This window comes from Pteropus medius, unplaced genomic scaffold (assembly GCF_902729225.1).
Source record: "Pteropus medius unplaced genomic scaffold, Ma_sr-lr_union100, whole genome shotgun sequence".
In the NCBI taxonomy this organism is placed as follows: domain Eukaryota; kingdom Metazoa; phylum Chordata; class Mammalia; order Chiroptera; family Pteropodidae; genus Pteropus; species Pteropus medius.
Genome location: NW_024354499.1, coordinates 11332797 through 11350358, shown reverse-complemented (window position 1 = coordinate 11350358; position 17562 = coordinate 11332797).

The following is a 17562-nucleotide window of genomic DNA, read 5'->3' as shown; positions in this document are numbered from 1 at the left end:
GTAGGTTTGCTGCCTGGAGAGAGTTCAGAGCCAGAGAAGGGACTGTTTGATCTGGCAGGAGTCAAAACAAGCTACTAGCAGAAACTTAGTGTCGAGGCAGGAAAAGAGTGAGGAAAAGAAATACTCCAAACTCTTTTATAATCTACTGTCTTATAATCTATACCACTGAGAAGCATCTGCATATCCTTTTCAATGATGTAGCCTAATTCAAACCAGAGGATATGCGTTGTGCAATCCAAGCCGCCCAGGGAATACAGCAGTGGGGGGACTAGAGTAGAGGAGTGGCCAACATAGCATGTTTAAAATCTTTCCTGAGGAAAGTGTAAAATCTTTGCTTAAGCCCTACCTAGTAAGAACATTAATAACCAGGACTTTCATACAAATCTGCTGCTTTTGAAAAGAAATTTCTGAAAATTGACAAAAAGTATACCTTAGGTATCTGATATACTAGACAGTTATCAGATATGTTAAGTAGACACAGTCCATCTTACTGTGAACCCCCACTAAGGGTACAGAAAGAATCCAGGGCTGGCCCTCAATCTCTGAAGTCACCTTCTGGTCCTCCTTTTGTCACTGCATGTTGTCCCTCTAGCACACTCCTGACAATGCAACCTGTTTTCCAATTTTGTCCTGGCATAAACTTCTATTTACTCCATTCAAGCTACTCTGCCTGAAAAATCATGATGCTTTGTTTAGTTTTACCAGCCAACACCCGTTGGTTTAAAAATGATTAGGGTTTCTCCCATGAGGAAGTTTTTGATCACTGGAGCCAAATCCAGCCGTGAAATTGTGTGTTTCCTTCTCTGTTCTTACATTTTCTCTTAATAAGGACAAGGGAAACTGCTTTGGGAAGTTGATTCCTCACCTGCACACATAATATCTGTGCTTACTTTCTGTGTTATTATGTTCTCTGAGGAGGCACTTGGGAACCTATTGGTAAGAACTTATTTTTGAGGTAATTGCAAGAGAAAAATGAAGCATATCTCAATGAAAACTCATTTTGATTCTATTCCCTACTCTCTCTTATTTTAAAGTCCAACATCTCCAAATCTTGAGTTGTAAAGAACATTATTCAATAAATGTCACTGCTGGAGAATAATCCAATAGAAGAGCCCAAGGCATAATGAAAACAGCAAGGCCTGCCTGATCTCACATGAATAGTTTTCCTCTCTGACTGCAGGAAGCTGCTCTCAGAATCACCTGCCTTCATGTCTAGCACTTGGATATGCAGGAGACATCAAAGCAGGAGTTCCACATAAAATGTCCACGTGATGAGCATGGGGTGCTGATAGGATTTATATGAGGATAATGGATAAGATTAGCATTTAGGAGAACATAAAGTTTTATATTTGAAGTTAGAATTGAAGCAAAGGAATAGCAAAAATGATGAGATGAAAAACCAAATCCCTAAAACCGGTCTGGAAGTAGTTTGCTATCGAAGTTTGAAAGAATTTAATATGAAGTAACTTTATTCCAACAGGGAAATTGTGCTGACATTTCCAAAATCCATATTGTTATTTAGGAAAATTACAATGGGGTGGGGAATGAATGGCCTTTCTAATACTTGAAATTGATATCAAAAGAGGCTATGACCCGCTTATTTGGCATCTGCACAAAAATAAAAGTTGGGAATGCAGGTTTCTTGAATATGACTCTTCACAAGAGTTGTCTTTTCCAACGATAGAGTGTTTTGAATGGTGGAGACATAAGAAGAGAGGGTAGAAAGTATTTTAGAACAAGAAGACCTCTTGCTAACTATCGAGGTAAATATTCATTTTGCCTTATGATTGAATGCCAAATGTACAAATAAAAACAGTAATGAGACTATATACTTCTACATTTATGGATGACTATCCATAACAGTATCAGTACAATATTTTGATAGAGTGAAGTGTTATTGTTTTTTAATTTATTACTAGATGATTTGTTTCCTATGTTCTGGATCAGTTCTTGAAAACCTGAGTTTTGTGTGACTTTTTTTTTTACTCTCTACTATGTTATAAGTCCACTGCAATTAGATGCAATCAAATTTAAATGAATCCCATGGCAACTAGTGAAATTCTCTACAACTACATATCACATGTAAGAACTTAGTTGAAGATCATTCAGGGGAACAGAGTGCCCAGAACTTAACTAAAAAAAAATAAAAAATCTCAGTACTTTGAGTCATCTCCCAAAAGTCCTGCTCTATACCTTCCAGATAGATAAGTATGAAGGTTGTAAAGGCACTAAATGTCTTAATAAGATTCTCATCTTCTCTCTACCACAAATACACACACACACACACACACACACACACACACACACACACACAGAGCTCTACACTTTACTCCCACCTTCTAAGTTCTATCTGGGCTCATAAGCAAATTAACATGAGACAGATTAACAGGGAAAAACATCTACATTTATTATGGATGTACATGCTAGAGTACCTGCCATAAGACTGTGAGACCTGTAGATGCACTGGGTAGTTGAAGTTTTTATGCTGGGGAGGGTCGAAGATTCCTCCCGAGTCTTTTGTTTCTTAATAATCAGCTTAAAATTCCATATCCCAAAAAGCACATTTTGAGATGGCTAAACTTGGATCACCCTCAATCACTTCAAAGAAAATTTTTATTTTAAACAAGGGCTCTTCATGAATTGATAACTCAAAAGAATGACACAATCTTGGAATTTTAAGTGAAGTAAAACTTGCAGAACACTTTAGGATCACTTCTTACTTCATAAACTGTAGTTACTACCTTGCCCTCCTCAGCTAAATCCTCTAATGTTTGACATTGTCTGAAGAAGAGCAACATTTTATTCCATCGTTTTCTGTGTTTTACATATCAATTTTGTTTTGAGGAAAGAGAGACTTAATAAGAATTACTGGATCCTAAACTCAGTGGTGTTTGGTTTTCAAAAGATATATTTTTCTTTCAACATTCTTGTCTTAGAAGGCTACTGGGATGTGTTGCTCCGTTGGAAACCAGAGTTAGATAGGTGGAGAAATCACAACAATTATTCTTAATTGCCACTGAAACCTTGCTTCTTTAGCAGAAGGAGAAACTAGTTTGGTAGACAGAAGTGCATTTCTGCTAAATAGGAGAAAGGCAATTAGTAGTTAGTTGAGAGGTGGGAAGGAGAGATTTTACTTTGTAACAAACTAAAAAAAAAAAAAAAGACTTGGAAATTATTTAAATTAAGCAAGATGTATGAACCAGCACAGAAAATGCAATGCTCAAGGTCTATTCTAATCACCAACTGCACTTCTCCTCCAAAACATACTTGGAAAACAAATGAGCTTTGTTTTTATAATCTCATTAAATATAAACACATTCTTTATTTAGAAGGAGAAAAGCAGGAACTTTGTAGTTAGGCAATTCCAGCGTGAGCAGCACTCTGTCATTTGTAAGCCATGGGACTTTTTGAATGTTGTTAAACCTTCATTAGCTTGTTTCCTCTAAGTCTGAATAGTAAAAAAATACCTTCAGACAGTTGTTACAAAGGTTAAATGAGACGATGATTATTTTTTTATATCATTATATTATTTAATTATTTTATTTATATTTAAATATAGGTTCTAATTAGCTCTAGGATATTAAACGATGTAAATTCATCATCTGTAAAATGGATCTATTGATATATAGCTTTCGGAGTCAACATCTAAAATCAGCTGAGTATAAAAATATATGCATCATATAATATGAAGTATCTAATACATGCTTGGCTTATACTAATTGCTCGAGAGGTAGCTGTTTCTCTTTTCTTCTTTCCTCCTTCTTCCCTCCCTCCTTCCTCCCTTCCTTTATTCCTCTTTATTTCTTCCTTCCTCCCTTCACTATTGAGGTACAGTTAAAAAGTTGAGAAAGATACCTTGATTGCATCTACTCAGAATTCCTACTTTAACAATTGCCTCCCATCTCCCCCTGAAAGCTCTGTATTCGCAGTTACACAGCATGACAGAGTTAGGATAAATAGCTCATCAAGTTCAAATCTGAATGCTTCAGAAGTGAAAGATGGGTGATTTTACGTGTAAGACCACAGCTCATCTCTGTTTCCAATCAGAAATCTAATAAAACGGTAAATCAATGGACATCCTCTATCTCTTCCCTTTTTAACTTTCAATGTAAAGTGTCACTTTGGCTCATTAGAGACAAAAACAATAGTCAGAAGATAAATTTGATCAAATCCCGAAGGTTGTCTTGCCAGTAGCCTCTGAGGGACGCAGGTCCCATTAGGCAGGAAGATGAATGTGCAGTCAGGAGACACTGGCCTTCGGGCTGGGAGAGACGAGAGCCTTTCCTTAGTCCTCAGATAAAACAAAACTCAGGGAGTGAATAATGATTCCTATGCTTTTCATAGCAGTATCTGTAAGACTAAAGGGCTTCAGAATTCATTTCCAACTGAAAACCAGCATTATCTATGAAATTTTCCTGCATCCAGTTCATCCATCTCAGAGTTCCTAAGCATGCTTGGGAAATATGACCTCCTGAAGAACTCATAGTATGTTTCCAGTGAGAGATTCTAAGTTAATCAAGCTTCATGTGCTTATTTTGTTTTTATTTTTGTTTTTTCTCCAACTGACTCTACCACAGTGCTACTCCAGGGTTACTATTAACAAATTCTAGTTTTCTGATAATTAATGTTAACTACAGTTCAAAATACGTCCAACCTATAGAAAAGTTTTATGAATTTATTTGAACCAAAATTTTGAGGACATGCCCAGAAGCAAAATATCAATGGGCCGAAGAAATGCTCTGGAGAGTGGCAGTTTTGCAGTTCCTTTTACGCATTTATAACCAAAGGATATAGGGGGTAGGGGAAGGGTGAAGTGGGTAATGGGATCAAATATATGGTAGCTGAAGGAAACAGGACTTTGGGTGGTAATCACACAATAGAGAATATAGATGTCAAATTATAATGTACACTTGAAAATTAATTGTATTAACTAATGTTACCCCAACAAACTTAATAAAAAATTTTTTTAATTAAATAAAATAAATGCATATTTCCCATTTAAAACAAAAAAGAATCAAAGGAGAAAATATAAAGAAGGTACATGGGCTCCACTGGTAGTAGATTAATGAGGTGGGAGAAAGGAAAGTGAAGAAATCTCTAGGACAGGCTGAAAAATAAATGGAGAAACACATATTTCTTTTACATTTGTGGATAAAGGATAGTTAACATTTAACATTTATGATACGCATAGAGATGATATGCAGGAAACAAGATAACAATGAGAGGTCCCATAGTCTCGTGCCCTGGTAGTCTTGTGCTCTGATGCACGAGGTTGTGCCTTCTAGGGGGTTGGAAAAGAAAATTACTCTGACGTTTCAAAGATGGGTTATCCTAGATGCATAAGAACAATGGACAGAGTTCATTTAAGGTAAAGCTTGATCTTTGCTAAAGAAGCAATAGACCTGGGGCCAGACTACTTGCTATGACCTGCCCAGTTAGGAATTTGTGATCAGATCATCCTGTGTGGTTATATTCAGTCACTGATCATGTCAGACCTGCCATGTGGCCCCTCTGAGCTGTCAGTCTTATTACATAACTCCTTTCTAGTCCTAGAGAGCTATACTTGAGAACTCTTTAATTCCCATGGAACAATTATGTTTTGGATACAATTTAAATATTGAGAATTGGCATGATTTAAAAAAAAAATAAGGAAAAAGCCAATGTATTAATCAGCTCTGGCTGCAATAAAACTACATAACAAACAGTAAACTTTTTAGAAGGGAGAAAATGAAGAATTGGAAACATTCGTCTTTCTACGGTAACTAATATTAAAGTTTCTTGCCAGTGCCAATCATAATGTTGAATGATTTACAAATATCTCATTTAATCCTTACATTATTCTTGTCATGTAAGACTTAATAGCTCCGTTTTACAGATGTGGAAACTGAGGCTTAGAGATGTTTATTGGTACTTTCAAAGCCAAGAAGAAATGATGAATTGGTGGAGCAGGAGTTCAAGTACATATCTGTTGAGTTCCAAACTAATCCATCTTTCCATTAAATCATATTGATGCTGCATAGAGGACATTCAAAAGTATTATTAAATTATTATTAAAACTATTATTTTTATTATATTATTGACAAGAAAAATATTTCTGAGGTGTTCAAAATTGAATTACAGCCAGATGAAGAATAAGAAAAAAGACAGAACTGTTAGCTTGTTAATAGTTGGGGGCGAATTGACAAAAGACTGTTCACATTCCCGAATGTATGTTAGAGCTTTTAATCAACCTCCAGGTGTCTATTACTCGACTACTACCGCATCCTGCATGTACATAAAGTTCCAGGACTGTTGCCTGTAACCAAGCACAAGTAGTAAATATTTCTTTCTTACAACCCTGCTCCCATCATAGAAAGGCCCCCATTTCACCTTATCTCACATTTTAGCAAAGATTACTTATGCTTCATTGCAGGGAGATAAGAAGAGAATTAGGAATCAGGGCCATTTGGTAGGAGACTCTTGCAAAATTTCAGCAAAAATATAAATCTGATCATGTCACTTTCCTGTTGAAAATCTCAATATGTTCAAATTTTAAATTTTAAATAACATTCAAACTTTTTTATTTTGACCTCTCCTGTCCCATGTGATCTAACAGCTGCTTACCTCTTTGATCACATCAGATAACACTCTCTTATTTACTTCCATAGGGCCAAGTGTAGAGCTTTCTTCCTTCTCAAGCAACAACCCAGGCTGTTTTCTGCCTCAGGGCCCTCATACTGAGTCATTGCAGCACTCATAGTCTAAACAACCCCCAATTAAATGTTATTCTTAGCATTAACACTATTTAATATTTGCTTGCTTAGTATGTTTGTTTATTTTTATTAAATTTATCGGGGGTGACAATGGTTAATAAAATCAAATAGGTTTCAAGTGTACAACTCAACAACACACCATCTGTATAGTGCATTGTGTGTTCACCACCCAAAGTCAAATCTCCTCCTTCTGTCACCATATATTTTACTCTCTTTACCTTTATCTACCTCTCTTCCTCCCCCCTTTCTTCTGGTAACCACTATACTGTTTTCTATGTCTATGAATTTTTGTTTGTTTGCCTTATTCATGTGTTGCTGTCAGTTTTATATCCCACATGAGTGAAATCACATGGTTCTCAACTGTTTTTTCTGACTTATTTTGCTTAGCATAATAATCTCAAGATCTATCCATGTTGTCATAAGTGGCAGTACTTCATCTTTTTTATGGCTGAGAAATATTCCATTGTATATGTATACCACATCTTCCTTACCCAATCATCTATCAAAGGACACTTCAGTTGTTTCCACATCTTGGCCACCATATAATGCTGCAATGAATAGCAGGGTGCATATATCTTTACAGATAAATGTTTTCAAATTTTCTGGGTCGATACCCAGAAGAGGGATTGTTGGATCATATGGTAATTCTCTTCTTAAAATTTTGATGAACTCCAATATTGTTTTCCATAGTGGTTGTACCAATTTACATTCCCATCAGCAGTGTATGAGAGTTCCTTTTTCTCTGCATCCTCTCCAACATTTGCTATTACTTGTCCTGTTGATTATAGCTATTCTAAGAGGTGTGAGATGGTATCTCATTGTGATTTTGATTTGCATTTCCCCAATAGCTAGCGATGTTGAGCATCTTTTCATATGTTTGTAGGCCATTTGTATGTCCTCTAGGGAGAAATGTCTGTTCAGGTCCTCTGCCCATTTTTTGACTAGATCATTTGTTTTTTTGTTGTTATTGAGTCATATGAGTTCTTTGTATATTTTGGATATTAGGCCCTTATTGGAGGTGTTGCTTGCAAATATATTTTCCCATTGAGATGGTTGTCTCTTTACCTTATTGACAATTTCTTTTGCTGAGCAGAAGCTTTTTAGTTTGATGCAGTCCTGTTCATTAATTTTTGCTTTTACTTCCCTTGCCTTTGATGTCAAATTCATAAAATCCTCTTTAAGTCCAAGGTCCTTGAGTTGAGTTCCTATGTTTTCTTCTATGCATCTTATTGTTTCAGGTCTTATATTCAGGTCCTTAATCCATTTTGAGTTAATTTTGGTGTGTGGTGATAGACAGCAATCTAATTTCATTCTTTTGCAGGTGGCCTTCCAGTTTTCCCAGCACCATTTATTAAAGAGGCTTTCTTTTCTCCACTATATGTTTTGGCTTTTTTGTCAAAAATTGTTTGCTATATAAATATGGGTTTCCTTCTGGACTCTCGATTCGGTTCCACTGGTCTGTGTGTCTGTTTTCCTGCTAACACCATGCCATTTTGATTACTGTTGCTTTGTAGTATAATTTGAAGTTGGGCAGAGTGATGCTCCTAGCCTCATTCTTTTTCCTCAGGATGGCTTTGGCAATTTGGGGTCTTTTGTGCTTCCATACAAATCTGATGATTTTTTGTTCTATTTCTTTAAAAAATGCCAATGAGATTTTGATGAGGATGACATTAAATCTGTATAATGATTTAGGTAATAAGGTAATTTTAACTATGTTGATTCTTCCAATCCAAGAACACAAAAATATCTTTCCATTTCTTTGTATCTTCTTTGATTTCTTTTAATAGGGTCTTGTAGTTTTCATTATATAGGTCCTTCACATGTTTCATTAAATTTATTCCTAGGTATTTTATTATTTTTGTTGCAATTGCAAAAGGAATTATGTTTCCACTTCTTTTTCTGATGCTTCATTATTAACATATAGGAACAGGAGCTATGGGTTTTTGAACATTGATTTTGTATCCAGAGACTTTACTGTATTTGTTTATTGTTTCTAGTAGTGTTCTTATGGAGTCTTTAGAGTTTTCTACATAGAGAATCATGTCATCTGCAAATAGTGACAGTTTGACTTCTTTGTATTCTATTTGGATGCCTTTTATATCTTTCTCTTGCATAATTGCACTTGCTAGGAACTCCAATGTTATATTAAATAGCAGTGGTGATAGTGGACAGTCTTACCTTGTTCCTGATCTTAGAAGGAAGGTTTGTAGTTTTTCACCATTAAGTATAATGTTGGCTGAGGGTTTGTCATAGATGGTCTTTATTATGTTAAGGTACTTTCCTTCTATACTGATTTTGTTGAGTGTTTTGATCATAAATGGATGCTGTATCTTGTCAAAGGCTTTTTCTGCATCTATTGATATGATCATACGATTCTTATTTTTTAATTTATGTGGTGTATCACATTAATCGATTTGCGTATGTTGAACCATCCCTGTGCCTTTGGGATGAAGTCCACTTGATTGGGGTGTATAATCTTTTTAATATGTTGCTGTATTCGGTTCGCTAGTATCTTATTTAGGATTTTTGCATCTGTGTTTTTGAGAGATATTGGTCTACAGATTTCTTTTTTTGTGTTATCTTTATCAAGTTTCGGTATCAGAGTAATATTGGCCTCATAAAATGAGTTGGGAAGTATTACTTCCTCTTCAATTTTTTGGAAGAGTTTGAGGAGAATAGGTATTAAATCTTCTTTGAATGTTTGGTGAAACCATCTGGTCCTGGACTTTTACTTTTTGGTAGGTTTTTGATGATTGTTTCAATTTCCATACTGTTGATCAGTCTATTTAGATTTTCCAGTTCTTCTTGATTCGGTCTGGGAAAGTTGTATTTTTCTAAGTACTGGACTATTTCTTCTAGGTTATTAAATTTGGCGTTATATACTTTTCATAGTATTCTTGTATGATCCTTTGTATTTCTGCGATGTCTGTCTTAATTTCCCCTCTTTCTTTCCTGATTTCGTTTATTTGTGTTCTTTCTCTTTTTTCTTTAGTGAGTCTAGCTAGGAGTTTGTCAATTATATTAATCTTCTCAAAGAACCACTCTTTGTTGTATTTATTTTTTCTATTGTTTGTTTGTTTGTTTGTTTTCAGTTTCATTTATTTCTGCTCTAATTTTGGTTATTTCTTTCGTTCTGCTGACTTTAGGTCTCATTTGTTCTTCTTTTTCTAGTTTTTTAAGATGAAGCATTAAGTTGTTTATTTAGGCTCGTTCTTGTTTTTGGAGGTAGGCCTATAATGATATGAACTTTCTTCTTATGAATGCTTTTGCTGTGTCCCCAAAATTTTGATACGTTGTACTATCGTTATCATTCATTTCTATATATCTCTTGATCTCTCTTTTTATTTCTTCCCTGACCCAGTTATTCTTCGGTAGCATGTTGTTTAATCTCCCTGTATTTGTGGTTCTTCCTGATTTCTTTCTGCAGTTGATCTCTAGTTTCAAAGCATTATGATCAGAGAATATGGTTGGTATGATTTCAACCCTTACATTTGTCGAGATTATTTCTGTGTTGCAGTATTTGGTCGATTCTTGTGAATGTTCCATATGCACTAGAGAAGAATGTATAAGCAGCTGTTTGGGGATGGAAGGCTCTGTAAATGTCAATTATGTCTAGTTGGTCTAATGTGTCATTTAAGGATGTTATTTCCTTATTGATTTTCTGTTGGATGATCTGTCCATATCCAACCGTGGGGTTTTTAGGTCTCCTACTACGATAGTGTTTTGGTCAGTTTCTCCCTTTAGTTCTGTTAGTAATTGCTTACATATTTCGGGGCTCCCTGATTGGGAGTATAAATATTAATAAGTGTCTTCTTGGTGCATGATTCCCTTTATCATTATGAAGTGTCCCTCAGTATCATCCTTTACCTTTTTAATTTTGAAGTCTATTTTGTCCCATATTAGTCCCACTACTCCCACTTTTCTCTGAATGCCATTTGCTTGAAATATTATTTTTCAACCTTTCACTTTGAGTTTATATTTGTCTTTGGAGCTGAGATGTGTCTCCTGGAGACAGCATATGGTTGGGTTTTGTTTTTTGATCCAATCTGCAACTCTGTGCCTTTTTGTTGGTGAGTTCAGTCCATTTACATTTGGGGTGAATATTGAAATATGAAGTCTTCTTATAGCCATTTTATCTTTTGCTTTCTGGTACCTCAGTGTTTCCATTGCTTCCTTGTCCTTGTGTTTCTGTCTTCTTTATTTTGGTTGGCTTTTGTGGGTTTTGCCTCTGATTCTTTTTGTTTTATGTTATATACTTCAGTTCTGACTCTATGGTGCATAGTTACCATTACAAATATGAAAAAGATACATATATATATATATATATATATATATATATATAGTCATCCATTTTCTTCTGTGTGCGCCTTATCTCTGTTCCCCTTTGAGAATTTGGATCTTTGAATCCTCCCCTATTAGTCATTGTTATCTCAATTTATTTCTATGTATGCTGAACATTCATTACTATCTTGCTATAGCCATTCTCTTCTTAGTATTTAAGCTTATAATGCCTTGTTCTTCATAAGGGTTGCACTCCTCTGCTTCTATTTGCCTGATAGTCACTTTACTCTTAATTATGTATTTTTGTTGTTGTTATTTTGTTTTAGGTGAGCTGACCCCTTTCAGAATTTCCTGTAGTGCAAGCCTCATAGTGGAGAATTCCCTCAATTTTTGTATGTCTGGTAAGGTCTTAATTTCTTCTTCATGTCTAAAGGAGAGCTTAGCTGGATACATTATCCTAAGTTGGTAGTTTCTTTCACTTAAAAGTTTAAATATTTGATTCCATTCCTTTCTGGCTTGTAAAATATGCGCTGAGAAGTCCGATGATAATCTAATAGATTTTCCTTTATACATTACCATTTTCTTCTCTCTGGCTGCCCTGCGAATTCTATCTTTGTCATTGATTTTTGATAACTTTAATACAATGTGTCTTGCTGAAGTCCTTTTTAGGTTGAGATAATTGGGTGTTCAGTTGAGCTCTTGAATTCCAAGTTCCAGTTCATTTCTTACATTTGGGAAATTCTCGTCCACTATTTGTCTGAAAATGCTTTCTACTCCCTGCTCCTTTTCCTTGCCTTCAGTAATGCCCATTATTCTTATGTTTCCTCTCCTGATGGTATCAGCTAGTTCTTGTATTTCTTTTTCATTATTTTTCATTCTTCGGTTTTTCTCTTCTTCCTTCTGATTTATTTCTAGATTTCTGTCTTCTATATCATTGATCCTTTCCTTCATTTGGTCGACTCTATTTCCCAAACTTGCTATTTCATTTTTCAACTCTTGCAGCATGTCTTTTATCGCCAGTTCTATTTGGTTCTTTTTGAGGGTTTCAATCTCCTTGCTGTGCTCATCTGTTTTTGTAATTTCTGAAATTGTTGATATTATTCATTTCAGAATTCACTGAGTTTTTTCATAAGTACCACCCTGAATTCTCTGTCACTTAAGTCACATATTTCTATGTCTGTAAGCTCATTTTCTGGAGATTTTTCTTTCTTTCTGAGAGGTCATGTCACCTTGGTTGTTCATGGTGATTAACGGACTATTTATCCCCCTGGGCATTAATAGAAGTGTATTCTGTTGTTTTTCCAGAAAGATTTTTAGATAAAAATCTCTCTCTCTTTAGCCTGCTGCAAAGAAGGCGCTTTTCTTTTGGTTTCCAGTAGGTGGCGTCTAAGCCTCTTGGATCCCTAACAGTTTCGGGGCAGCGTTTGCTCAGATTCCCCTGGGGCTCTGCGATGTTTGGTCTCGAAGATATGGGGGGAGGGGCCCTCAGGTTTGGGGTTTAGGGGCTGCAGCTCAGGTCTTGTTTTGGAACCAGGGCCGGTGAAAAACAACTGTTGTTGCTCTGCTGTCCAGTTCCGCTTTTCTGCTTTCTGCCCTGATGACTGGGCCCTGTTGCCAGCTGGTAAGTCCTGGAATTTCCAAGGAGGGCTGATCAGGGAAGTTGCCGCACCTTCACCCCTCCCCATCCTCCTGCAAGGAGCTCCGGTGGCTGCAAGAGGCAGCTTCTTTATTTGTCCCAGTCTATCGCCCTATACCCAGGGTTCTGACCTGTAGTAGCTCTTATGCGTAGATCCCATGCTCAGACATGCTGGTGTGCAGTTTGGGTGTTTTTTGTTGAGTTTTAGATGTTCAGCTTATTGTTGTTTCAAGGGGAGAGATATGAGGACGTCTCTCACTCTGCCATGTTTTCCCAGAATCCCTCATTGTCGCTTTGTAGTATAATTTAAAGTCAGGCCGTGTGATACCTCTGGCCTTGTTCTTTTTTCTCAGGATTTTTTTGACTATTTGGGGTCTTTTGTGATAGTTTTTTGTTCTATTTTTTCAAAAAATGCCATTAGGATTTTGATGTGGATTGCATTAAATCTGTATATTGCTTTGGGTAGTATAACCATTTTAGCTATTCTGATTCTTCCAATCCATGAACACAGAATATCTTTTCATTTTTTGTGTCCTCTTCAATTTCTTTTAATAATGTCTTCAAATCCTTTACTAAGTTTATTTCTAGGTATTTTGTTGTTGCAATTGCAAGATAAATTTTTTTATTTCTTTTTCTGAAATTTCATCATTAATGTATATGAATGCAATGAAATTTTGTACACTGATTTTGTATCTTGCGACTGTAATACATTTATTTATTGTTTCTAATAGTTTTTTGGTGGAATCTTTAGGGTTTTCTATATAAAGAATTATGTCGTCTGCAAAAAGGGACAATTTAACTTCTCATTCTCAATTTGGATCCTTTTTATTTCTTTTTCTTGTCAGATGTCCTAGCTAAGACTTCCAATACTGTATTGAATAAGAGTGGCAAAAGTGGGCATCCTTGTCTTGTTCCTGATCTTACAGGAAAAGCCTTTAGTTTTTCACCATTAAGTACGATATTAGTTGAGGGTTTGTCATATATGGCCTTTACTATATTGATATACTTTCCTTCTGTACTTATTTTTATTAAATATTTTAATAATAAATGGATGCTATAACTTGTCAAAGGCTTTTTCTGCATCTGCATGTATTGATATGATCATATGATTGTTATCCTTTATTTTGTTTATGTGGTATATAATATTAATTGATTTATGTATGTTAAACCATCACTGTGCCCCTGGGATGAAGCCCACTTGATCTTGATGGATAGTATTTTTAATGTATTATTGTATTCAGTTTACTAGTATTTTGTTTAGGCTATTCTCATTTGTATTCATCAGAGATATTGGTCTGTAGTTTTCTTTTTTGTGTTATCCTTACCAGGTTTTGGTATCAAGGTTCTATTGGCCTCATAAAATGATTTAGAAAGTATTGCCTCTTCTTCAATTTTTTGGAAGCTTTTGAGAAAAACTGCTATTAAATCATCTTTGAAAGTTTCATAGAATTCACTAGTAAAGCCATCTTGTCCTGGGCTTTTACATTTGCAAGGTTTTTGATGATTGTTTCAATTTTCTTACTGTTGATCAGTCTACTTAGATTTTCTAGTTCTTTGTGATTTACTCTAAGAAGGTTATATATTTCTAAGAACATGTCCATTTCTTCTAGGTTATTGATTTGGGTGGTATATAGTCTTTTATAGTATTTTTGTATGATAATTTCTGTTTTTGTGGTATCTGTTATAACTTTTCTTTCATTTCTGATTTTTTTTTCTTTTTTTCTCTCTCAAGTACATTGAAGCTTTAGGAAATGAGGAAACTTGTCTGCCTTGATTAGTGCTACCTTCTTATTTCCATTATCTAGAATACTACCTACACAAAGTACGTGCTGTGTCAATATCCGTTCAATGTGCACATTAATCTATAAATGAATACATAAAATCCACAGATGAAATACAATCATATTTTTTCATTTAATTCTTATAAAGAAAAAATCCATTATTAAGCATATTTAAAATTTAATTCTTAATATGAACATAGAATTAAATAAACATTATAATTAAGCAAAAATAATTTTAAATGTTTTAAAATGGCCTACATTAATAACGGTATTCTATTCACTCTAGGCATGCATTACTCATCTTGAATGCAAAATGGTTAAAATGCCAAGACACATGTGTGTATGTGTGTCTGCAACGTATATATAAAGAGAGATGAGAGAAAGAATATTTTTTAGTGAGATATAATAAAAATAATATATCTTTGTACTTTTGGAGTGATTTTAAAAACTTATGGGGGAAATATTGAGTATATATGACTTAAAACTTTAAACTAACGTTATAACCAAACTCTTAAATTGTGCCTTCACTTTCATGTGTGCATAACTGTATATATATATTTTTTTAATGCATATTTTTGGTCACCCTTAGAGAAAAATGGTTGGTCTATGATGACAATTGATCGATTAAAATACAATCATTTACACATTTTCAATGTGCTCAGCTCTGAAGGATATGCATTAACTCATTCAACACACAATTATTCTTGAATGGCCACTGTGTACTAATTGTGGAAAATTCTAAAAAAATAAAAAATGTGTTCCTTATTCATAGTGAGCTTATAGTACAGTACCGAAGAAAAGTATAACCTTTATATGCAAAGTAGCAAACTGTATAAGACCAGATGGAATTAAGATTTTAATTATGGGTAATGACAGTACAAGTACAAAAAGATAAATACAGGGTTCATAGGAAAATATATTATTAAAACAGCAAAAGTATGATTGATACAAACAGAAAGAAAATAAATTTAATCTGTCCAGATAAACCATGAAGGGAACTCCAAATCAGAGAACAGGCGTGCATATGTGTGTGTGTCTGCATGTGTGTGCATGTACTTTACAACTATGCACACATTAGACATAATATGCCTAATGCACGTAATAGCAAGTAGAATAGGAAATCTACATAGCTGTCCACTCTTTCTCATTTTCTCTATTTAACTGCCTTTTCCATTTTGATTTATACAACGTAGACCTCACCTCACATGTACAAGTTGCCTCCTAAGAATAAGGGGATACAAGGTTTAATTGTGTGGAGGTGGATTTTCAGTAACATAAGAAAAGCAACTTATTTCTTTCTCTAATCTCATAGTTGCAACATCTCACACCAACCTTGGAAGTACTATTTTTCGTAGGTAAAGGATTACTATTAGTTTCTTTTCTCACCTCTCATATTGATTGCCATTCAATTCACAGAAGGGAAGAAATCATTTCTTATTCAGGAAATGGAAGATACTTTTGTTCATTTTACATAATAGCCAATTTAAGTTAGAAACCTTATCCATTTCCTACTCTGGATACCTGTTTCACAAGCTTGGCACATTCCAAGATGCCTATTTTATGAAGCCAGCAAAGATATTTAGAGAAATTGCCCATCATATACTTTATATCCTAAGATTGCCAAGCTCATCAGAAAGACAATACAAGATTGATTTCAATTGTTAGGCAAATTATAGTAGTGTAAGCAATCTAGATACTTGAGAATCACTTATCCTTGAATTCAAATTACTGAAATATTGATGCAAGAAAATGAGATATTTAAAATATGTATACATTGTTAGATATATAAAAGAAACTAGAAAGGTTAACAAATAACAGTGAGAACAAAACAAATAGATTTGAATAAGTATTTTTACTCTATAATCTATAGACCTATATATGTTTTCTAGTAATGATACAGTTACTCAAGAGTTTACTGGGATTTTTATAAAACTGTATTTAGAGTAGTTTAGAAAACAAAACCAGAGCTCACATTTTTTTTTTTAATCAAACCTTTTTCTTGACTCCTAAATCTTAGAAACAAGATTAGTCCATAAATAACTACTGGGTGTAGAAATTATTTTTAACAGGAGGAGTCAATTAAATCATGTCCCAAGAACTCTATTTTGTTTACACAAACACACACACACACAACCAATCAAGAGAGGGAAAAAATGATGACACAGTATCTAAAGACAACCTCTAAATGGAAACCCTGGGAGAGATTTCATGATAGACTGTAAATTGTACATGATTTTATGGAAAAAAATAATCTTTGGATGTATAAATTCTGCTTTATCAGTAGAAAGTTAAGTCTTATTAATATTTACACATATTTTACATATTGGAATTCCTACAATGCAGGCCATTCTAAAGGATACATTACTTTTCTGGAGTATTTTTTTTCTAAAATTTCAATGAAGTCATTAAGAAATAGCTAAATTTATTTTTGACAAGATAACTGTGAGGGAAAAACAGATTTTACATTACTAATTAGGAGCAAACTACTTTAGAAAATCAGTGTAAATTATAAAAAATTTAAAGACATTAGAAAGTACCAATCAACCTTTTATTTTTAAAAGACCTATAAATGAACTGGAAATAGAAAAAACCTAAATAATAACTATTTTCCATTTACTTGCTATGTTGTCTCTTTTATTGACTTCTTAAAAACATGAAACTACATATGACAGAAACTATTGACTCTCTACCCAAAATAAATGTCACTCTTTTTCACTGGTAAAAAGAACTTGGTTTTCTTTCAGTAATCATTAGCTTTATGCTCAGGTAAGACAGACTCCATTTTATGAAAAATCGTTAACTAGTTCTGGCTGGTGAATGACAGCAGTCTGTGTATAGCCACTGGACGTAGGAAAAAGGTAGCTGGGAGCTCCTAGGCCTGATTTATTCCATGATAAAAGAGACATCATGAGGAGAAACCCTGCTTTTTTTCTTATTACTTTTGGGGATTGCTATATAAAGATATCCATTTGGAGCTTTGACAGCTATGATGTGGCTATGAGAGCAGAACAACAACAAAAACAACATAGAGGTACTCCTTACACACCTTTACATTGCTGTTCTGTTGAATTAACCATATCTGAAAACCTTTACTTTCAGAAATCTCATTATG